This window comes from Gopherus evgoodei, chromosome 1 (genome assembly GCF_007399415.2).
Source record: "Gopherus evgoodei ecotype Sinaloan lineage chromosome 1, rGopEvg1_v1.p, whole genome shotgun sequence".
Lineage (NCBI taxonomy): Eukaryota > Metazoa > Chordata > Testudines > Testudinidae > Gopherus > Gopherus evgoodei.
In genome coordinates this window covers 125,563,734-125,587,993 of record NC_044322.1, presented here as the reverse complement: position 1 = coordinate 125,587,993, position 24,260 = coordinate 125,563,734, and positions in this window count along the sequence as shown.

Here is a 24,260-nt window from a genome sequence, read left to right as displayed (position 1 = left end):
TCAGGGCATATTAAGGCAGCAGTGTCTACCTCTTGCTTTACCCTAGCAACCTCCTCTGGGAATTCCAGGTGCACTATGACATATCCTTGATAGAGGTATTCATCCATGCTGAGGCCACACAGACCAATGCCAGTCAGTGGCTGTATGGGCAGGTGCCTAAGCATCTGTTGGTAGAATGACTGAAATATAATAGTCACTTGAGATCCAGTGTCAAGCATGGCTTTACACTCCGCCCCTTCAATCCTCACCATGACCTCTGCTTGAGGCCCTATCAGTCCTGTAGGGATCCCAGCTGGATGGTCTCTTCTGGGGGAATCTTCAAATCCTCTAGGCCTAGGTGGTCTCCGTCTCCGGACCTTCTGGCAGCTACTGGATCTCTCCCAACTGATCCTCAGCTTTTCATACACTAAGGAGGGGTTCTCTTCCTTATGGCAGTTAGCAGCACTGTGCCCATCCTGACCACACCGGTAGCAAAAGAATTGTCCTTTCCCCATTCGGCGAGGTGGGACGGTGACTCTAGATACTGACTTCTCTATCGTCACAGTCTGAGGCTCCTTATTCCTGGAAATCTTAGCTCGGTCAATGATGCTTTGCAGCTCAGCTATCCGTTCTGTTAGGACTTGCATTTGTTGGGCAAGTTCCTCTGTGGTGCTCACCATCAGTACGCTGGCCATTGGCGGTGGCGTCGTGCTGGCTGGTTCCAATGTTTGGGCTTCCCAACACTCGCTGGCTGCCTGCCTTTCTTCCTCTTCCCTGACCTCCTTTATCAGCTGGGAGTAACTTGGGGGATGTTCCTGCTGTTCTCTTAGTCAGAGATGAAGTAGGATCGGGTTCTGATACTGAGTCCCTCTTACAACTTGAGCCAGTCTGGTCTGATCCATCTGCTCAGCAGTCACTGCTCCCCTCATAACAGCTCTCTGAAGCAGTCTCTCCAGCCTCTGTATGTAGGCTGAAATTTTCTCACCCCTTTGCTGTCAGGAATTAATGAATTTACAGTAACTGTCCTCAGGGCTCTCTACGCTCCCAAAGGTATTATCAAGGGCCTCTAGGCAGTCCTTCACACTGACCTCAGGGTCAATGAGCTTCAGGGTGCGAATTACATCTAATGCTGGGTCACTAAGGCTCTCTATTAGACATCGTCGCTTTTCTACATCGGGTATAGCCCACTCCCGCAGCATTTCAGTAGTATGCTCCGACCAGAGTTCAAACTCCTCTTCCCCATCAAATAACCTTAACTTACGACAAGAGTTCGACGTGGCATAGGCCAACACAATCTTTTCCAATATATGCGCCAGTGCTTTTGCCCAATCATAGGCTGAGTCTGCTGCCCCTGAGCTAGAGGATGCAGGCCTGGGTCCCAACAAACCCGACATACTAGCCATTATACAAACAGTAGTTTCCTCAAAATATAAACACAATTATTTCCCAATACAGTGAAACACTCAACAGGTGCTTGTGAGGGGTACTGACCCAGGGATCCCAGACGAGCCCCCCAAAATGTAACCCTTCTGCCCCTCTGAGTTGGCAGCAACAAGGGCCGGGTTCAGTATCCAGGGGTTCCGTTTCAGTAACACAATGCATAACTGGCTCGAGCCCCCACCCAGTGACCTGCGGCACTCACATACTACACCCCCCCGGGGGCCTCTAGAAGGCAATACTTCCCCTCTCGCAAGCACGGAGTCTGAGTGTAGCAAAATCTTTTTAATAAAGGAAGGAATCAATGCAGCATCCCATTGGAGAAACATCACAAACAGGGTTATAACACAAACCATAAACAAAAACCCACCTCCAAGTACGTTTGGCACTGTCCTTTTTCCCCTTAGGGTTTTAAGTCCAATCACACCAAAGTTCAACAACCCTAAAGTCTCTGGTCAATGCCACCCCAGAGTTCGAGAGTTTATCTGTAGAGATCTCTCCCCCCAGCCTGGGTAGAAAGGGGCACCTTACGTGGTCCGGGGCCAACTGCCCTGCCTCTCCGTGGGTTCTGCTTCCGCCTTCTCCACGAACTGCTCCGCTTTACCAGCCGCTCCACTCTGCTCCTCCAGCTGTCTTCAGAAACTGCTCCGCTCCACCAGCTGCTCTGCTCCATGAGCTGCTCCAGTTCTCCCTGCAAAATTGCTCGGCTCCGCTCGCTCTGTGGACCGCTCCACCTGTCCCACAGCTACTCCGCTCTGCCAGCCGCTCCGCTGCCACCAGCTGCCCCGTGATCCGCTCCAGCCGTCCCCACAACTGCTCCACTCCGCCAGCTGCTCTGTTCCACAGTATATCTTCAGGCTCCCCCACTAGTTAGCACAGTACTCAGTGCTCTCAGCTCAGTAATTTCAGCTCTTTAGTGATTTCAACTCTTAGTGATCTCAGCTCCTAGTAGGGGAGCCCCAGTGCTAGTGCACCATTAGCCCAGAGTGAGTTCAGCTCAGTAACCTGTATTTAGATTCTTGAGGGAATAAAAAAATCAACTCTGACATTCCACAGTGGAGAGAGGAGGGGGTGGAACTGGTGCTTCTGGCTCCACAAGGAGACTGCACCACCAGGCACAGATACCTGTCCCCAGGCTCTCTCAATTCACTGGGTTTTGGAACCCATGTCCCTTGTCTAGCAAGTACCACGCAACTGAGGTTGAGTCATTTCTGTCACAAAGCAGTCCCACAGCTCTGCAGCATGGGATGGGGTAGGCGTGCCTATGCAAATACACTCTCTGAAATTCTTTCCACACATATTGAAGTTAGGGTAGCAGGTCTACATTTCCCCAGGTCCTCTTATGTATATGTATGTACACACAGACTCTCACACAATATGTATATGTGTATATACACACAAGCCTACTGTTGACAGACAAGTTCAAGTATTATTTACTTTTAAAAAGTTAGTAAAAAATTATGGTTCTCAGTGTGCCATAGCAGGAGCTAGCCCCTGTTCACTGTGCATTTCACATCCCTTTGTGAGCCCAATTCCCCATAGATTGGAATTACAATCATTAAACTCAGACTGTGAAAACTCATGCCTTTAGATGTACCTTGTTTGACCTCTAGTCATGACTGAGCTGGCACTCTTCACATCACATTCATTTTGCTTACTGCCCAACATCACCATTTTTTCTTCTTAATTCATCTGATAAATTTAACTACTAGTAAGGAAATATGAACTAATAACCTTCCATGTACCTTATTTGAAGTCAATATTATTTTCCAGGGATAGGTTGAATCAATTTCACCATGGCATATTTCCAGAAGTAGGTGTGTTCTTCTGAACTTCTGGAAATGAAGTCAAAAAAAGCTCTGTACATTGGGAACAGTTGCAGGAGGAGTGATGGAGTTTGTGCTGGTGTATGGTAAGCATATAAGAGTCAGGCTAGTTGGAGAGAAGGCACAGCACATTACCCACACAAGCACTCCAATCAATCTGAGCCTCTTCCAGCCTCTGAGAGACATCTATGCACACTGAGTTTTAACACAGTCAGCCCCATACTTGTGACTTGATACCTATCCTGCATTTATGAGAGTATTAGAGAATAGATATATTCTCTAGTTATTTGCAAGAAGCAGTAGAAAGACTGTAGTTATGTATTATACCAATAGCACCTACACACTTAAAAAAATCTGTTGTAAGTCTCTTTCTCTCTCACAAACAGTCTTAGGACCCCTACTCTAATAAGTTATGTTATTATGGTTTTAACTAACAGTATTTTAAACTTTTCCAGGTGTCTATATGACAAAGAACAGTATATAATGAGAAAGGTGCATTACTAAACTGATAGCTGCTTTAATGCTTTAGGAATGGGTGATCTGGTTCTGGTAAAATAAAGGTTACGTGCTTTTTGTTCACCTGTCAAGTGTAACTTGAAACTTTTAAAAAGCTAGAAAAAGTATGGTAAAAGACAGCCCCTATCCTCCTCCATGTTCTCCTCTCCTCCTCCTGACTCTTTTGGAAATGGGTCACTGCCTTATAACTTCTGCTCCTTCCCATGATCCACTCCCTTCACTCAGCCAGTACAGGGTGCTGTCATGTACCCAGGGGTGGGTATCTGTACCACTATACTGGAAGCATTGGCACAGGTCTCTACCCTCTAAATCCACAGAAGGCAAACGTCCCACTGATATGAATTATTTGCATAGCACTTTACAGTTCCAAAATAATTAATCCTCGCAACAGGCCTGTACAGCAGATTGATAAGTGTTAATTATTATTTGCATTTTATAGCAGGAGAAAGACAGATGGTTGACTTGAGAAGTGACACACAAGGCGGTTTAAGTCCTCCCTCCCCCCACATCCCTGCAGACTTCCTTGCTTGCACTCTGATTCCCTTACAACTATTTATACTCACTATCAAGGTACAAAAGGTCTTAATTTGTGCAACTAACATGCCAATGAACTGGAAATTAAAGTGCATGGGGAAGTGCTTTAGCTTACAACCTCTTTTATTGTCCAGTTCCTCAGCAGATAAATTATACCAACTAACAGATTCCTTTAAACCCCCAACAGATTTGTATACAGTAAATAGGTCAAATGGAATTAGTGTTAAATTTAGACCATTTTATATATCTGCACTCAGCCCAGACAAAAATGAACATGCCTAAAGCCACTAGACAAATGAGTGGCAGAGCTACTGTTGACAATCAATGGTGATTGTCCATTAGTCCAAGTGACAGAGATCTGTGGTTTTTGAGTGCAGTACCCCAAAGTCAATCCTAGTTGAGCATCGTGAAGTCCGTGGGCCAGATCTCCAGCAAGGGCACATGAAGTCTATAGAGCTATGACCATTTACACCAACTCTGACTCTTGTCCTGTGTGTCCAGGGTAGGTGATAAAACTGATGATTCTAGAGTTTGTGTGGCCACAGAGATGTCTATGTGACCATGGAATTGTTATAATATGTGCTAGCTTACACCAGTACAGGCTCTCTATTTTTGAAAGCAGGATTATGCCCCCTTTACGATAGATACAAATGGTGAGGAAAAACAGCTAAATTGATACAGATTCCAGCTTCTCAAAGCTGTGGAGAGCAAGAGATGGCTAATATGACACACAATGGTTAATCCCAAAAGGGTTGTTTACTCCCTTGTTAAATAACTACTCCACTATTGTGTCTCCTCTAAAGTTTCCAATCTAAACTCTAAATAACTGTGTTTCATTGTCTTCTGTGAAGCAGCAAGTAGACCTCTGAGTACTCTCAAATAATAAAAAAATATTCAATCTTCAACAGGCTCTGTTTGAGTCCAACAGCCATTCTCTGGCACATGTTCAATCTAAAGGTGAACATTCTGAATCATTGCCAAAAAGGACCATCAGAGCAGATGCCACAGCTTCTGAACTTAGCTAGGCCAGTGAAGTTCTGCTAAATGGGGCAGAAAACCATGGTCCTCACTATGCCATAGACCTGGATGGGAAAGAGCTTTCCTCCTGCATATATATATTCAAGAGTTTGGAGTTTTTTCTGCCTCAAATTGGAAGGAAAAGTAAAAATATCTCAAAAATATTTAAAAAATACCACACACATTTTAGGTTAATCAAAATGTTTTGACTTTTTAAATAACCTTTGTTGAGTCTAATTAGTTTAAATTTCTAAACCAAAAAAAGTGTTTTGAACTGAAAAACTGTATTTTTTTTATTTAGAAAATGTCAAAATGAAATGCTTTGACAATTTGGAAACTCCCGCCCTCCCATTCCCACACACATTTTTTTCAAGTTGGAAAAGTCTTTGCACCTGCCCCTTTTTCACAAATAGTTTTGACAAACTGGCATTCTTTGATGAAAAATGATTCACTGAAAAAAATTCCTGACCAGCTGTACTCTGCAGAGTGAGGACTGGAGAGCAACACCACAGCCAGATTAAAGGAGGGGATCTGGGAAGAGGAATGGTCAATTGGTTAGAATTGGAGAGAGCTGGAGCTGGGTTGGGGAGCAGCAGTGTTACTGGAGACAGAGAGAAGGGACTGAGGGACATAGCAGCAGCGAGAAAGGGAGGCTGTTGCTGAGATTGCAGAAGGGAACCCCCAAAAACTTAAAAGAGTTTAGTGAGGAAACTCCTGATCTGAACAGAACCTTTCGTAGATTTATCTGTTTATGACTTAGCCCACAGCTGCTTGCTGCATTGGATTTTACATTCAATTCCTATTTTCTAATTAGTATTCCAGGCAGGATTTTTTTCCCCTCATGATATCCTTTCACTTAAAGAAAAAAAAAATCATAAGCTGCTTCTGGCAGTTAGTCTGCCTTCTCAAGTGTTTATTGTGACCTTAAAAACTCTGATATTTCATTTCAAGCTGGCCTAGAAGAGGAAGCATTTTTGTTTTGATTCTCTATAAATTCTGCATGAATGTCACAGCATAGTCTGTCCTGATATGCTGTTCTTCTTTGTTCCTCTTGTATATTTGGTGCTCTTAGAAGCCCTACAACTATGAAGGAAGAACTAGATCAAGTATTGTACTTCCTCTCTACCAGTTACAATTCGCAATTCGCAAGGGCACTCATGCTAGAAAAACTATGTATGTGTTCATCAGTGTTGAGTTATGTCTCTTTGTTGTAATGATATTTGTTAATTGGAAATTCACAGATGTCTCTAGCCCAGATATTTGGAATTTTATGGCTATAAAGGGGAAACATTTTGGATCATCCTGCTCCAAAAGTACAATATCACTCAAGGGAAACCCAACATTCCATTAGCTGTTAACTGTTCTGGTTACATCCAATAGGGAGCAGTGGCAGGCATACACACTAAATAGTTTCTCACACTATTTGGATGCTTTGTAAGCTTAATGAAAAAGCACAATTTAAGGTCCTGAATAGGTAGCATACCAGATGACTCCTTGTTAAGATACATTAATTTAATGTATTCTTTTATTACACCTATCTCACACTCTAAGTAAATTCCTCATTTTTCTAAGTAAATTACTCAAATTTTAACTCTAATGGGTATGCATGGGAGTTGCAAAAGTGTATCAAGGGGAGATTATGTCCATACATAAGGATAATCACATTAAGTTATAAATTATGATGCTCTTTGGATAACATGTATTTCAAATACATTTTATCTAATGTAGTGTATTTCCAAAAGGTAATTTTATGATGTACCATTTCTTCAAAGGAATTGCTATATATTATAATATATGCATTATGATCATTCAGACTAAAAAACACCCTCCCATTTAGAAGATAAAAATAGTTTGGAAAATGTGTCTGTTAATTTATTCTTATCATAGATTCAGTCTAGCTTCCACCGCTGGCAGCTCACTAGATTGCTGCAAGGAGATCCAAACACTTAATCCCCTGTGTGTTTTAAGGCTCCAGAGTATGAACAGAGTTCAGGGACTGTCCTTGTCTTAGGGTTCCTAGGCACATCTTCTATCTGGCACAGTGTCCGAGAGTTTAGAACACACGGTGCACTTGCCCAGCCTTAGAATCATTCCTCATTCCCTCCTTAAGACTCCCACAACTCTATCCAAAGGAGAGAACATTCTGATTTACCTCTTCAAGGGGCCATGTGGTAGGTGTAGCACAAAACACCGACACTTTGCACAGGATTCTAACACATTATTGCTCTTTATTTCATCATACATGAAATATACAATATATATTTATATTCACTTTCCTGCCTCAGTTTCCTCATCATTTCAAAGTGTTCTTTCGGCTAGGGTCAGGGTCCTCTTTGGGATACAAGGATTCTTCTACTGCAGCTGTATGACTTCTCCTATGAAATATGGGTAGCTTGCTTCTTCCTCTGACCATGGCCAGTTCCTCCTGCCTCTTTGGGTCTTTCCCCTGTGAGTCCTTCCATAATCTTTTGCTATGGTTGCCTCTCTCATTGTCCTGCTTTGGTAACTTTCCACTGGTCTCCACGTCCCTCTGACTTCCTCCTCCTATCTGTATCTTCTCCCAGCTCAAAGTACCATGGGACAATGGGCTTGCTTTCCTTGATTAGTCTGTCACTGAGTTTTAATGACACACTCTTGTCCCTGATCTGGGAGAGATGTTACAACCTTGCCAACTCACGATGTATGAACGTATGCAAGGGCATTCACGGTACAGCAATTTTAATAGTAACAGCTTCATAATAACTTCATAATATCAGCCAGGATTCCTAAATTGTACAGACAGATTCCTCAGACTGCCACAGTGCTTATTAAAGATTATTTTAATAAAAAAAGACATCCTTAATTGATACCACATTCTTTTGGAGACATGCACGTAAGCCAATGTTTTTCCACCAGAGAAGCAGATCACATCCTGGAACGGCCCACCCAAATACCCCGAGAGAACATACCTCAATACAAGAAAAAAAAGACTACTGACCACAAACTGAATATGAGTCAATGTGATGCAGCTGCAAAGAAGGCTAGTATGATTCTGCAGTGCATTAACTGGAGGGTTGTATGTAAAACAAGGGAGGTAATTGTCCTTCTCTGTTCAGCACTGGTGAGGACCCAGCTCAAGTGATGTGTCCAGTTTTGGGCACCACAGTTTAGAAAAGATGTGAATAAACTGAAAAGAGTCCAAAGGAGAGCAAGAAAACTGAAAAAAGGTTTAGACAGCCTGACCTCTGAAAAAAGGTAAAAAAAAAATAAAAATGGGCATGTTCAGTCTTGAGAAAAAAGACAACGGGGTTGGGGGGATGGCTAATAGCCCTTCACATGTTGGAAGACTGTCATAAAGAGGACGGTGATCAATTGTTCTCCATGTCCACTGAAGGTAGGACTAGAAGTAATGGGCTTAATCTGCAGCAAGGGCAGGTTAGATATTAGGAAAAACTTCTAATGATAATGGTATTTAAGCTGTGGCATATGCTTCCAAGGGAGTTCATGGAGGCTCCATCATTGGAAGCTTTTAAAAACAAGTTGGACAAAAACCCGTCAGGGATGGTCTAGGTTTACTTGGTCCTGTCACTGTGCAGGGGGCTGGATTTGATGACTTCTCAAGGTCCCTTCTAGCCCTACATTTCTGAGTCTACAATTTTATGACTGCACACCTCCAGTTGTCACCGACCACTCCACCCTGGAATGGGGTATCATTAAACAATTACAACCCATACTTAATGGAAATCACATCCTGAAAGAAATCTTTTCTAAATCCCCTCTTTTGGTCTTCAAACAACCTCCCATTCTCCTCATCAGAAGCAAGTCACCAACAGACCAAGAGACACCAACTGAAAATGGCAACAGACCCCGTCATAACAGATGCAAAATCTGAAGACATACCATCTCCCTCCACACACACACAGCTTTCAAGATCCATGCATCCTACACATGCCTATCACTAAATGCCCCCACATTTATGTGAATGAAATGAGAATCATTATGCTCCCAAATAAACTCTCTCTGAAAAAACAAAACAAAAAACAAAAATGCCATATCACCCATAAGCAAACAGTTTTCACAAGACAATCATTCCATATCTGACCTCAGTTCTCAAAGGAAACATTCACAAGAGAAACCTGGGAGCTTAAATTCATAACTTTGCTAGACACTAAAAATCATGGACTCACTAAACATATTGCTGTAATGAGCAATAAATCCAATCTATAACCCACGACCTCTCCTTTGACCTATGACTGGAGAGGTGTTAACTGCTTACTTCACCTTGAATGGTCTCTTGCAACATGTATTAACTTCTTATGCTAAACAATCTGTTCCACCCTGAATTTAGCGATGACACTCGCAGTACTCTTCCCAGACATGAAGAGGAGCTTTGTGTAAGCTTGAAGGCTTGTCCCTTTCACCAACAGAAGCTGGTCCAATCAAAGATATTACCTCACCCACCCTGTCTCTCTAATATCCTGAGATGAACATCACTTCAACTAGAAGGTTAGGAAAACATATTTATATATTTTCGTTTAACATCTGTGTTCTTAAAGTGCTGTTATACTCTGACAAATAGCTCAAAAATGGCATTGTAAGTGTCATATTTGTTTCTGTCATTCCAGAAAAAGACAAGGTTCATGTGAATATTATTTATCACTTGAAAAAGTAAAAAAAAAATCAGTCACCTGGAAATTTGAATAAAACAAAGGAAAAATTTCATATAGACAAATGTATTGACTCTAATGATTTCTTCATTTGATGATTACAGAAAAATTGTTTAGCCCAAACATTTGGAAATGAACACTCTACATACAATGATCACAAAGTACAGAGGCTAACTAATAGCCATTCTCTGAGAGGAAGAATAGTCTTGTTTTTAAGGCACTAGATTGGGACTCACTAGCTCTTGGTTTTATTCCCAGCTTTGCCATGGATTTCCTGTTTCACCTTGGGCAAGTCACTTATGTCCCAATCCTGCAAATACTTATGCATGTGCTTAATTTTAAGCATATGAACAATCCCAATGACTTCAATAGCAGTGCTCACATGCCTAAAGTTAAGCACATGTGCAAATACTTGCAGGATCAAGGTTTTAATCTGTGCATGCCACAATTCCCCATTTTTAAAGTAGAAAAAAATAATCCTCTCTCCCAATTTTGGTCTATTTTTTTTTCTATTTAGATTGTGAATTCTTGGTGCCTCCTACTATGTGTTTGTAGATTCCTTATCATTGTGCTCTGATCCTGATTGGTTAATGTAATACATCATTAATAACACAACATTGCCTTTGTCAAATGTTCCTAAATTTCATAGAGTTTCAGTTAACTTCCTATTGCTACATTAGTTAATAGAAAAGGTGTTCTAAATTCAGATTAATTCTGAATTTCAGGAGTGATGAGCCAGAAGACTTTTTTGTATGTGTTTTACATAAATCATATCTATCTAAAATACTAAACAAGCATATAATGGCCAGCTGAATTAGAGATGGAAATGAAGCAGGAATGGTTTCCTTTAGAATCTTTCTGCAGACTTTCCTTATATGAAAAGGATAAAAACAGTACGTGGTATGTGAATCCTTTGTCCTTGTAAAAGCAGCTTGATTCCTGGGGTGACCAAGGGGTGTGTTGTGCAATACAAGCTTTCATTTATATTATGATGAAGTTGAAAGGTTTGAGTAAACACAAAGCTGAACCCTTCAGGGTAAAATTGCAATTTATGTGCTTGAGAATTTCTTCATTCTAGTGCAGAACATTTTCTACATCATTAAGCAGAAGAGAAGGCTTCATAGATCTCTGAAATACTTGAAGGCCAGTCAAAGTCTTTAGTTACATTGCAAATAATACATTATGCTTCACTACTCTTCCTGTGCCTGCCTACACTGACCGCCCCCGTTTAACAAGTTTAACATGTTGAAGAAACTGATTGAAATAGCTACACAAATGCTAAACGGTATCAAAAATCATTATGATTCTATGAAGCCGTAGGATAGGCAAGAAGTAGAAGGATTAACAACATGCAAGCAGTAAAATCCATTTGGCACCTGCTTTCATAGGCAATCCACATTTAAAGTCACCAGAAAAGAGCAGAACACAACAGTTCAGATCAGAGAAGAATGAACGAAGACAGTCATTTTCTTGTGAGCAAGACACGAGAAGTCATTCTTCAGCTCTACTCTGCTCTGGTTAAGCCTCAACTGGAATATTGTGTCCAGTTCTAGGCACTGCATTTCAAGAAATATGTAGAGAAATTGGAGAGGGCCCAGAGAAGAGCAACAAGAATGACTAAGCATGAGCTTTCGTGGGTGAATACCCACTTCTTCAGAAAGCTCATGCTCCAAAACATCTGTTAGTCTATAAGGTGCCACAGGATTCTTTGCTGCTTTTACAGATCCAGACTAACACGGCTACCCCTCTGATACTTGACAAGAATGATTAAAGGTCTAGAGAACATGACCTATGAAGGAAGGCTGAAAGAATTGGGTCTGTTTAGTTTGGAAAAGAGAAGACTGAGAGGGGACATGATAGCAGTTTTCAGGTATCTAAAAGGGTGTCATAAGGAGGAGGAAGAAAACGTGTTCACCTTAGCCTCTAAGGATAGAACAAGAAGCAATGGGTTTAAACTGCAGCAAGGGCAGTTTAGGTTGGACATTAGGAAAAAGTTCCTAACTGTCAGAGTGGTTAAACACTGGAATAAACTGCCTAGAGAGGTTGTGGAATCTCCATCTCTGGAGATATTTAAGAGTAGGTTAGATAAATGTCTATCAGGGATGGTCTAGATGGTATTTGGTCCTGCCATGAGTGCAGGGGACTGGACTTGATGACCTCTCGAGGTCCCTTCCAGTCCTAGAATCTATATTTGAAGGTACCTGGATGGGCATTTTATGAAGGTTGAAAAAGGCTGGATATTCTCTTTATCTTGTGATCATGTTCAGGCTTCATCTGGGACCAGTAGAGGAAGTACTGAAATAAATAAAAAAACTCCTCATTTTGAGATAATTGAATTCAGTGGATTTAGGATCAGGCCTGCAGGGCCAGATACTGCCACTGTTGATTACACTGAGCAGTAACTTACTCTGCAAGTAGTCTTAGTGGAGTCAGTCAAGCAGCAGGACTACTAGTTGGATTCAAGTACTTATCATGAGAAAGTGTGGTAGGGAATCAGGCCTTGATATTTCTGATCTATCTGGAAATAGATTATGCATCATGAACAAGCCAGTTCTTGTAACATTTCCAGAGGAGATTTTTCAACCAAAGAGAATGGTTTAAACCTTTGAAAAGTTTTTGATCAGCAAATTAACTTCTGGAGTGGTTTTGAGAGTTGAGAGAGATGAGAAGAATCCCAATATTCTGCCCCTTCCCAAGCCCCCTCCCTTCCCCACCTCGCCCCACCCTACCCTGAGGCCCCGCCCACACTCACTACATTCCCCCTCCCTCGTGGCTCTCTCCCCCACCCTCACTCCCTTTCACTGGGCTGGGGCAGGGAGTTGGGGTATGGGATAGGGTGAGGACTCTATATGGGGGTGCAGCCTCTGGGGTTGGGCCAGAAATGAGAGGTTCATGCTATGGAAGGGAGCTCCAGGCTGGGGCAGGGAGTTGAGGTGTGGGAGAGGGTGAGGTCTCTAGAGTGCGGCCATGGATGAGGGGTTTGGGGTGTAGGAGGGGGCTGTGGGTTGAGGGAGGGGGCTGAGGTGTGGGAGGGGTGAGTGCTCTGGGGTGGGGCTGCGGATGAGGAGTTTGAGTGCAGGAGTGGGTTCCAGGCTGGGGCCAAAGGATTCGGGGACTGCGGGTTGAGGCAGGGGGTTGAAGTGCAGAAGGGGGTGAGGGCTTTGGGGTGGGGCCAGGGTCGAGGGGTTCAGGGCATGGGAGGAGGTTCTGGGCTGGGGCAAGGGGTTGAGGTGCAGGGGGTTGAGGGCTCTGGGTCAAGGATGCAGGCTCTGGGGTGCAGGAGGGGACTCTGGGTTTGGAGGGCACAGGGTTGGGGCTTGGGCTTGAGGCCTGGGCTTACCTGGGAGCAGCTTCCGGTCAGCGGCACAGTGGAGGGGCTAAGGCAGGCTGCCTGCCTGTCCTGGGGCACCATGCTGCACCCCATAAGCAGCAAGCAGGTCCAGGTCCTAGATGAGGGGAGGCAGGAGGCTCCACGGCACACACTGGTCTTGCTCGCACGCACTGCATCTCCAGTTCCCATTGGCCAGAGCCACGTGCCCCCTCCGCCACACCCCTGCCTAGGACCTGGACCTGCTGGCTGTTTCCACGGTGCAGCACCAGGATAGGTAGAGACTAGCCTGCCTGAGCACTGCAGCACTGCCGACCGGACTTTTAACGACCCGGTTGGTGGCGGTGGCTGGAGCTGCCAGGGTCCCTTTTCAATCCTGAATAAGAACATCAGCATTAGACCCGGTAGTGATTACACCAAAGAAATCCTGAAAGTAAGAGTATGCAGGTTGAAGGGGCCTATAGAATACAGAAAGTGTCAGTTTGACTGGTGATAAAAGAAACAGCTTGCCATTTTCCAAGAAGTGGGCTGAATGTGGGAGAATTTAGACTCAGGTTTGGTAGGGATGGCTAAGCCTCATCTACATGCTTGAGGGACATGATTTATTTAGTCTATAAAAGCTAAGAAAGGAAAGGGAGCACTCCTGAAGTGCCTGGTCTCAGTCTGGAAAACAATCATCAACATTTCATATCAAAGGAAGAGGCGCAGAGAGCAGAGCTTTCTTGCTAATGGCTTGGATATGAGAGTGAACAAGTCTACAGTAGATAAGTTAAGGAGCATTATGGAGAAGCCCCTCTTAGGTGGTTGCACATTTTATATCATATTACATATGTTTAAGTCAACACACCAGAGAAAAGTTTTCTCCTCCTCCTCCTAAATATGGATTGTTTCCCACATCCTCAAAATTCAGTTCTGAGCAAGTGGAAGATTTCTACAAATCAAAAGATCACAGCTTTATAGACTAGTATCCTGCATACCTGCACAACTAGGAAAAAGAAGCTTCCCAACCTCAAAAGGTTTGCAGTGTAGAGCACTCGCAGCTTGCACTGGCAGATCCTGAGATACTGGGCTTTAAACTTATGACATTGCATATTCAGATCCTTACTGGAGGAGTTTTACATATATTCATTTTAATTTCTCTCCTCCTCAAAGCCTGCATAACTGGATTAATGGTAATTAAGATAAATGGTTTTCCAAAAAAAGTCCCTTAAAATAACCCTTCCCCAAAACATTCATTAAATAGTTGTTCTGTAACACCTATGGCACCTACATAATCTATGACAGCTGAATGTGATGGTATAAAAGGTTTTACTAATATGAGTTGGCTTACTGACATGGGATGGTCATACTTATTCAAGTGACAAAGACAAGAGTGAGTTATGTAAATCAGTGGCTCTCAACCTTTCCATTACCATACCCCCTTCAGGAATCTGATTTGTCTTGTGTACCCCCCGAGTTTCACCTCACTTAAAAACGATTTGCTTACAAAATCAGACATAAAAGTACAGAAGTGTCACAGCCACACTATTACTGAAACAAATGTTTACTTTCTCATTTTACCATATAATTATAAAATAAGTCAATTGCAATATAAATATTATACTTACATTTCAGTGTATAGTATATAAAGAAGTATAAAGAAGTCATTGTCTGTATGAAATTTTAGTTTGTACTCACTTCACTAGTGCTTTTTATGTAGACTGTTGTAAAACTAAGCAAATATCTGAGTTGATGAACCCCTCTGGAAGACCCCTGTGTGCCCCCAGGGTATATGTACCCCTGGTTGAGAACCACTCATGTAAATCATCCCAAACACCTTTAGAAATGCCATATAATTTCATAACTTTGAAGGCCTCAGAAGTTCTCAGGACTAGAAGCAAGGATTTGTAGCCCATGCCCAGTGAACCAAAACTATTTTTTCTAGCCCTGCGAAGATGTGAGATACCAGATTTTAAATCTGGGGCACTTTTATGTACAGGGATCTTTTACTGGTCCAGTACTAAATCTTACCTGGGCTAGGCCTCAGACAGATTATTTTAGGTTGAGAGAGAGGGAATTCCACATTAGACGGGGAGAAGTAGGAAATATTTTACAGGCATGTGATTTATATGTGAATGACAGCCAGGGATCTGAACTGTTAAAACAAGTCCCAGGATGATGGATTGGAGTGCATGATTCAGGTGAAGCGGTCAATGGTGAGTGAAATCAATTTATCACATGGCTGTGCAATTTATGACATGGAAACTATTTCCACAGAGATGGGTATAACTAGCCTTGGAAGGATTAGATTTTTATTAGTAAATGTTGATGTCACACAAACCAATGAAAAATATTGCCCTTGATGATAATTGAAATTTACAGATATGCAAAATAAGAAAAATTCTGCTTGAGGACTTAGATCCCCAACTTAATGCGTATAAAGCGTGTTGCAATGCCAATGTTAGCAGAGCTAGAGCTACTGCCATTAAATAATTATTGTCTGACACCCTCCCCCATAATTGCATACAACTTTGAAAACTGAAATCAAATTTGGACAAAATCTTTAAAAACAATCAATATTATATGTCAAGATTATAAAATAAAAATCAAATTCTTCCAAGCCTAGGTTAACACACACTCACAGTAATGTCCTTTTTGTCTTTATGCCTGAAAAATTACAATAAGGCATACATGTTTCTTTTACAAAGATTTCCTTTAAAAATCCTTGTACATTTTTCAGATAAGATGTTCAAAACAGTCACCACTGCATTAATTTTGATGTTCAGCAAAAACCAAATCTTTCTTTTAAACATTTACAAAAAAGCCAACGCATCCAGGTAATGTTTTACATAATCTATAAACCACAATTAAAATGAGGAAAAGTTTTCATTATTTTATAGTTGTGTAAATATGGACTTTATCAATCGCTTGAGACATTTGTTCTGTCTAAGACATGTCCAATTAGCATCAAATACCAGAGAATCATTTTTAGTTTATTGAATATACTTAGCTAATTAGGATCAACCATGAACTGAATTAATTAATTCTCTTCCAACCAGGAAAGAGCATTCATATGATCCTTATCTTTGAAGTGCTGCTTAATAATGCTGTCATGCTCAGAAAGAGGCATTAGCTCTGTTCAGAGGGTACTGCCACTCACTAGTAAAAAGGGAATACTTGGTTCCACTGAGCTGGGGCTAAGATTGTATTAAGAAAACCCTTCAAAATTGAATATCACTTCCTTTCTGCGGAGATAGCTTTCTATAGCTCAAAATCAAATGCTGATCCTTTACTAAGGAAATGAAGACGCTTGACCCATGTAGCATGCACTTTAAGATAAGAAAAAGATTTTCATAATGCCCTTCTCTAGCATGAAATGTCTTTTAGACATTTACAATCCTGGCAAGTTTCACATTGACTTGGACACGTGAAGCATATGGTAATCAGGGGAAGATAAAATGATCTAACCTTACCTATGATCACCGTTGGCCTAATAATCTCAATATAATACCAAGACAGTTTTGTCAGTTCCTTTGTCAGCAAGTTCCTTCTAGAAGAGTATGTACCAAAACATAGTGGAATGACAAGTTACACTATGCAATATTGCAATTCACTATGCAATTACAAGAGAAGCTGTCTGAGATGACAAATAGGGTGGCCCAAATCCTGAAAGGCACAGGGCTTCTATCTGCCCATGTAGAAGAGCACCACCCTTCAGAATTCTGAGGCCAGTGTGATAACAGATGATAGGAAAAAGTTTTCATCTACTCTGCGTGGTCAAGGGCTTCCCAGGCCAAAAAAGGGAATTTTCCCATCTCCACTGATGGACCTCCACAATTCCTGATCCCTCTCTCCCTCTCGTGTGTGTGTGTGTGTGTGTCTGTGTAGTAATCTCCACAAAGCAGACATCATGGTGAAGACGGAAGACTCCATGGAAGTGGCAGCACTCAGTTAGAGCCTATAGAAAAGTTAGCTGCTGGTGTATTGCCTAATTAGAGGCTGTGAACCCCAACCCTGATGGTTTGGGGGATGAGGGGAGAAAAAAATCTCCTTGTCCATTGAATGTCCACTCCTAGCTTACAATACTGTTTCTGAGGGAGATTTTGTTCTCCACACTGGGATGTGGAAGGGGTCACCACTTCCCCTGAATATCCTCTGCTACTTACGGCACTGTGGAAGTGGAGTCAGCAGGGCAGCGTCTAGTGAGCGGCTGAACTGGGTAGGTATGAGGGGGCCTTCCACTCAGGATTAGGGTAAGGCTTCATTGGCATGGGGTCCAAGTGGGCTGCAGATCTCTGCCTGGTGTGCACACCTAAAGGCCAGTATGTGGCTCTGCATGTTTTATGCCCTGTGTACTTGGCATGTGAACACCTTTTTGAATGAAGTCTACTATTTTCAACACAAAATTTAAACCAGATTATGAGAGGAAATAACTGCTGGATTCCTAGTTTTCTTAACCCTTTAAGCTCTTGCCTTCCAGAGCTTTCACAATTAAGACAATCATTCTGCATTAGAGTGAATGAGAATTAGAACCCAGTGTTGCAAGAAGGGGATTAGAAAATGGTGGAGTTCTTTACTTCAGTAAAAGGTTTCCTCAGATAAACCTTGATGAATCAAAATTCTTGATTTCAATGGAATCCTTCTGTTTCCTCCAGCTTAGTATTTATTTTAAATATGTATTTTCATGGTTCATTGATTTGCAATTCACTTTTTGTTTTACACTTTGAATTGCTAACAGAAAATGTTATCTAGAATAACCTTGTTTTGATTCAGCAGCCTGCATTTTTAGCAGGTTTAAACACATGCTCTTACTCTGCGGCTTCAGGCATAAGCAGTCTCTCCCCCACCCCCTTCTCGTTTCACTCCCATGACAGTAAGGGCTTTGAATATTTGTCTAATCAAAGTTATATCACTGCTTCCAGGACTCGAGGTCCGACTTTCCTGGACTTACAGCAGCAGGACAATAACAAATGTACCATACGTCCAGGCTCAAATGAAATCTAACAGGGACATATATCTCTCGCCAACAAAGTCAATGAACTTTCAAATCTGACATTTCCAGGGGGCAAATCAAAATCAGCGGAGTTAGATTGCTTATGTCTAGTACTCCTCCAGATCACCTCCGGAGGCTTTATTTGTCTGGCTGTGCTGCATGAGTCACTGAATTACACTAAAGGCCATCTATTCAAATACACCAAAGATGTTTTTTACCATGTTGACAATAACAAGTGGAAGCAGGCATATAGCTGATAAAAACAAGTAAGAATCCTGGCATGCTACTCTGTCTTAATTTCCTTTGAACATATATTGACTAGCAAAATTAAAGTTAACAGATAAAGAAATCCATTTACTAGAGGTTGTTTCTTCCAATTTCATGGAAAACAATGACCTATGGCTGCATAGCAAAAGTGAGGCCTTTACCCTGTGCTTTGTGCAGGATCATGTTAAGTTACAATCCCAGGAGCAGGATCAAACCCTACATCCTTAAACAAACCACAAGAGTTTCAGTTTTTCTATGACCAGGGAGGTTTCTAACTGCCAGGGTTATGAAGCACCCTATTAATACATACCCAGTGTATATCAGCAGTGAGTAGAAGCACGACCAGTATTGGCAGACATATGATTAGGGAAGATCAGATAGTGGTGGTAGCCTTGTAGATATCATAATGTATATAGAATCATGTTTTATTTGTGCAGTTTAAACTGTTCTTAAAATAAATAAGACATAGACATACAAGTTATAATAATACAAAAATATATTATTAGGTTTCAGACTAATATAGGTTAGAAACCTCTAAAATATCTAAAATACATTTTCCATATGAAATTATGTTGGAGTTCTAAGTTAGAATATATTTGGATTTTCTATTGCTAGGGGGAAGTGATGTGTATTTCCAAAGAAAAGAAGAAAAATTTCCATTTTTACTATTATGAAGATTCAAATTTTATCCCTGAATATTTTAAGATATCAGACTCTAAAACTGCTGCTGTTATAAGACTGAATTTTGCCTGTCTGTGTCTCTGAACAATATATTTCTGGAAGTTTGGAAAATTTTAGATAAGATAGATAGATAGATAGATAGATAGATAGATAGATAGATAACACACACACGGTAAAGCTTCTTGGAGTTCTTGACAAAAGATGATATATATATAAAATGAATGAGAGAAAGATGACTCATTACTGAACTGCAACTGTTAGTCTGCATTAGTAACACTATCAGAGTTTGCTAGTTCTCATGAGGGTTGGGGAGATGAGGGATTTAGAAGAGGAAATGAAGAACAGTTTCGCTGGTTGAAACTATAGAGGAAAACTGGGGTATGCAAATGCAATTACTAAGGTTGGAATATGGCCAGACAACATAAGCAAACTAAAAATGTTCTTCTGTCTTCACAAAGTGTGATTTTCCCTCCTTATGTATTCCAAGAACAATGACATGGGTTTGAAAAAGTTATACGTACAAATGAGTCTCAGTTAGCTGTGACTAACTGCTCAAGTTTCATTGTCACAGTTCATGATATTAGTTAAATCCCAGACTTGATTTATAACCTGATTATCTATTCACATCCATTAATTAAACTAACATGCAGTATGTCATTACAGTCACAAACTGTTTTCATACGTTTTTAGTTCACCATCTAGCATAGTAATGACTGAATAAAGGTAAACTAAAATAAATTTGAGTAGTGCTTGACAGCACCACCCTAGTTAATTCCAGAAAATAGAATTGAAAATATCCTGGGGCAGATCCTCAGTGGATCTATGGAGATATGCAAATCTACACCAGCTGAGAATCTGCCCTCTGGAGTTTTAAAATGCAAAAAAAATCAAAATGGGTGGGAGAAGTCAAGGTAAAGTATTATTTACTATTCTACCGCACCCAATAGTGTGCAACATATTTCACAGTACAGATAAGAGGACATAGTCCCAGCTACCCCAAAGATTTCCAGTCTCAGACCTTGATCATGCAATCAGATCAATGTAGGCAGACTTACATCTGTGCAAATTCTGACTGAAGTCAATGAGGCTCCACATGAGTGCAGGTGTTCAACCATGACCATCAGATTGTAGGATCAGGATCTAATTTTGGACAATGACAGAATGAAGAGGGAGAGAAAACAATATGGTGTGTCAGGGAAGGAGGGGCAGATGTTACAACAGTAAGACCACATGGTGACTCAGTGAAGTCAGGTACATAGTGTGGTGAAGTGTGGTCTCCCCACCCCTTTTCCCCTGATTATAGAGAAAAAAATAAATATCTTTGTTGACTCACTTATTGCAGCAGTAGCAGAAGAAGTGGTCTTCAGAAGATATCTGAATGCATAGGGGGCACTGGCCTTGAAGAAAAGCTCAGGAGGATCATTTTATAAGGGATGGCATGGGAAAAAGCACAGGGATGAAACATTGGGTTCCTGATATTACTGAGCATGAATGGACTTCCTGCAGTTGTTTTAGGTTCATAAACAGAAAAGCAAATCCTCTTCCACTGCAATGAGCAACCAAACCTAGCGTTTTCAGTCCAGAGCAAAGATTTCAAGCAGCAGAGGCTTCAGTACATCCAACGAGAGAGAGAGACTGTGGGGAATACTAGGCTCTCATATCAGTTACGCATTCATTGTAGCTCACCCTCAGCATCAGCCAAAGCTTGCAGGACCTGTTTGGTTAGTTCCCTGTCTTCCTCCTCTGTCTTTGACATTAGCAACAGGTTGTTACATATTGTATGCACCTTGCTGAATCCACTCCCTCCAGAACCTGTCTCATGTATCCGTGAAAAATTGCAGGGGAGTCCCGATATCCCTGGAGTAGAACTTTCCAGCAGAATTGTCTGCCTTTCCATGGACTGTTTGTATTCTAACCTAAATTAACTGAACAAGACGATGGAGATCCCAGGAGTTGTTCTGGGTAACCCTCAAAGACTTCTGGGAAACTGGCAGATTACTACATCTCTGCTATTATTTTGGATTTACAAGCTTTGACTCATTTACCTTCTTTAATCCCTCAATAACTCTTCTTTTTCTTTACTAATAAATCTTTAGTATCAGAGGGGTAGCCGTGTTAGTCTGGATCTGTAAAAAGTGACAAAGAGTCCTGTGGCACCTTATGGACTAACAGAAGATTTCTGTACTCCTCCTCAACAAGGGGATTTAGCGCTGAAATCAATCTTGCTGGTCAAATTTGGGGTAGTGTGGACACAATTGGATGGTATTGGCCTCCAGGAGCTATCCCAGAGTGCTCCATTGTGACTGCTCTGGACAGCACTCTCAACTCAGATGCACTCACCAGGGTAGACAGGAAAAGCCACCAGATGAGTAAAGAAAAAAAAATTAAAAAGGTGCCTAAGGCGTGGGGTCCTGGCACCTAGGCCTTATTCCTGGGAATAGCGAGAATCGGCCTAAAGCTGGCCCTGCCAGGAGCTATCCCAGAGTGCTCCATTGTTACCGCTCTGGACAGCACACTCACCAGGTAGACAGGAAAAGCCCTGCGAACTTTTGAATTTCATTTCCTGTTTGGTCAGTGTGGCAAACTGATCAACACAAATGACTGTGCAGAGCTCATCAGCAGAGGTGACCCTGGAGTCCCAGAATCACAAAAAAGCTCCAGCATGGACCGAACAGGAGGTACTGGATCTGATCACTGTATGGAGAGACGAATCCGTGCTATCAGAACTCCATTCCAAAAGATGAAATGCCAAAATATTTGAAAAAATCTCCAAGGGTATGTAGGACAGAGGCTATAACAGGGACCCACAGCAGTGCTGTGTGAAACTGAAGGAGCTCAGGCAAGCCTACCAAAGAACCAAAGAGGCAAATGGCTGCTCTGGGTCAGACCCCCAAACATGCTGCTGCTATGATGAGCTGTGTGCAATTCTAGGGGGTGCCACCACCACTAGCCCACCCCTGTTTGTAGACTCCTAAAAGGGGGGAGTCTCACGCAAGAAGGATGAGGATTTGGGGAATGAGGAAGACAATGATGATGATGATGATGATGAGAATGGTAGCGCACAGCAGGCAAGCAGAGAAACCATTCTCTCTGATAGCCAGAAACTGCTCATCACCCTGGAGACAATACGCTCCCAACCATCCCCAGGTCTGCTCCTGGATCTTGAAGGCAGAGAAGGCACCTCTGGTGAGTGTACCTTTGTAAATATAATACATGGTTTAAAAGCAAGTGTATTTAATGATTAATTTGCTCTGAAGACTTGGGATGCATTCGCAGCCAGTACAGCTACTGGAATGCATTCAAGCAACATCCGTTCTTTATCTCTCTGTGTTATCCTCAAGAAAGTGATTTCATTCATGGTCACCTGGTTTAAATAGGGGAATTTTATTCAGGGGACATTCATTCCCACATGTTATGAAGGTTAAAGAAGTCAAAAGACTGTGGCTTACCATGGCTTCCTGCAAGCCAAATTCTGTTACCTGGCCCTGCATGTATGATCTCTCACACCAAACCAGCAGGCCCTCAATATAAGCGGCAAAATGCACCTTATACCGAAAGCACATGTGCTATGTAATGTTAACAGCTTGGTTCACCATGAAAGAGTCTACCCATTGTTCTTTAAAATATGTCTTTTTAAATACTACTCTCCCTTTTTTTCCTCCTGCAGCTGCAAATGTTTCAACACTTCCGCTATCATCTCCATCCCAGAGGCTAGGGCAGATAAGGCCAAAAAAATGCACTCACGATGAAATGTTCTCTGAGCTCATGCAGTCCTCACGCACTGAAAGAGCTCAGCAAAATGCATGGAGGCAGACAATGTCAGAGTCCAGGAAAGCACAAAATGAATGCCAGGACAGGAGGGAAGCATCAGAAGACAGGTGGCTAGAGCAAGAGGAGAGATGGCAGGAGCAAGATGATAGGTGGTGGCAGCGTGATGAGAGGAGGCAGGATGCAATGCTGAGGCTATTGGAGGATCAAACTGATATGCTCTGGTGTATGGTTAAGCTGCAGGAAAGGCAACAGGAGCACAGACTGCCACTGCAGCCCCTGTGTAACCGACCATGCTCCTCCCCAAGTTCCATAGCCTCCTCACACAGACGCCCAAGAACGCAGGGGGAGGGGAGTTCCAGGCCCCCAGCCACTCCACCCTAGAGGACTGCCCAAGCAACATAAGGCTGGCATTCAATAAGTTTTGAAGTGCAGTGTGGTCTTGTCCTTCCCTCCTCCCCTCCTCCGCCACCCGACCTGGTGCTTCCCTCCTCCCCCACCCCGTCCAGGCTACCTTGGCAGTTATCCCCCTATTTGTGTGATGAATTAATAAAGAATGTATGAATTTGAAACAACAATGCCTTTATTGCCTCTGCAAGTGTTGATCGAAGGTGGGAGGTCGGTTGGGTTACAGGGAAGTAGAGTGAACCAAAGGGGTGGGTTTTCATCAAGGAGAAACAAACAGAACTTTCACACCATACCCTGGCCAGTCATGAAACTGGTTTTCAAAGCTTCTCTGATGCGCAGTGCATCTCACTGCATTCTTCTAATCACCCTGGTGTCTGGCTGTGTGTAATCAGTGGCCAGGCGATTTGCCTCAACCTCCCACCCCCCCATAAATGTCTCCCCCTTACTCTCACAGATATTGTGGAGCACACAGCAAACAGTAATAACAATGAGAATATTGGTTTCACTGAGGTCTAACCGAATCAGTAAACTGCACCAGCATGCCTTTAAATGTCCAAATGCACATTCTACCACCATTCTGCACTTGCTCAGCCTATAGTTGAACAGCTCCTGACTACTGTCCAGGTTGCCTGTGTATGGCTTCATGAGCCGTGGCATTAAGGGGTAAGCTGGTTCCCCAAGGATAACTATAGACATTTCAACATCCCCAATGGTTATTTTCTGGCCTGGAAAGTAATTCCCTTGCTGCAGCTGTTCAGACAGACCAGAGTTCCTGAAAATGTGAGCGTCATGTAACTTTCCCAGCCATCCCACGTTGATGTTGGTGAAACGTCCCTTGTGATCCACCAGTGCTTGCAGTATCATTGAAAAAGTACCCCTTG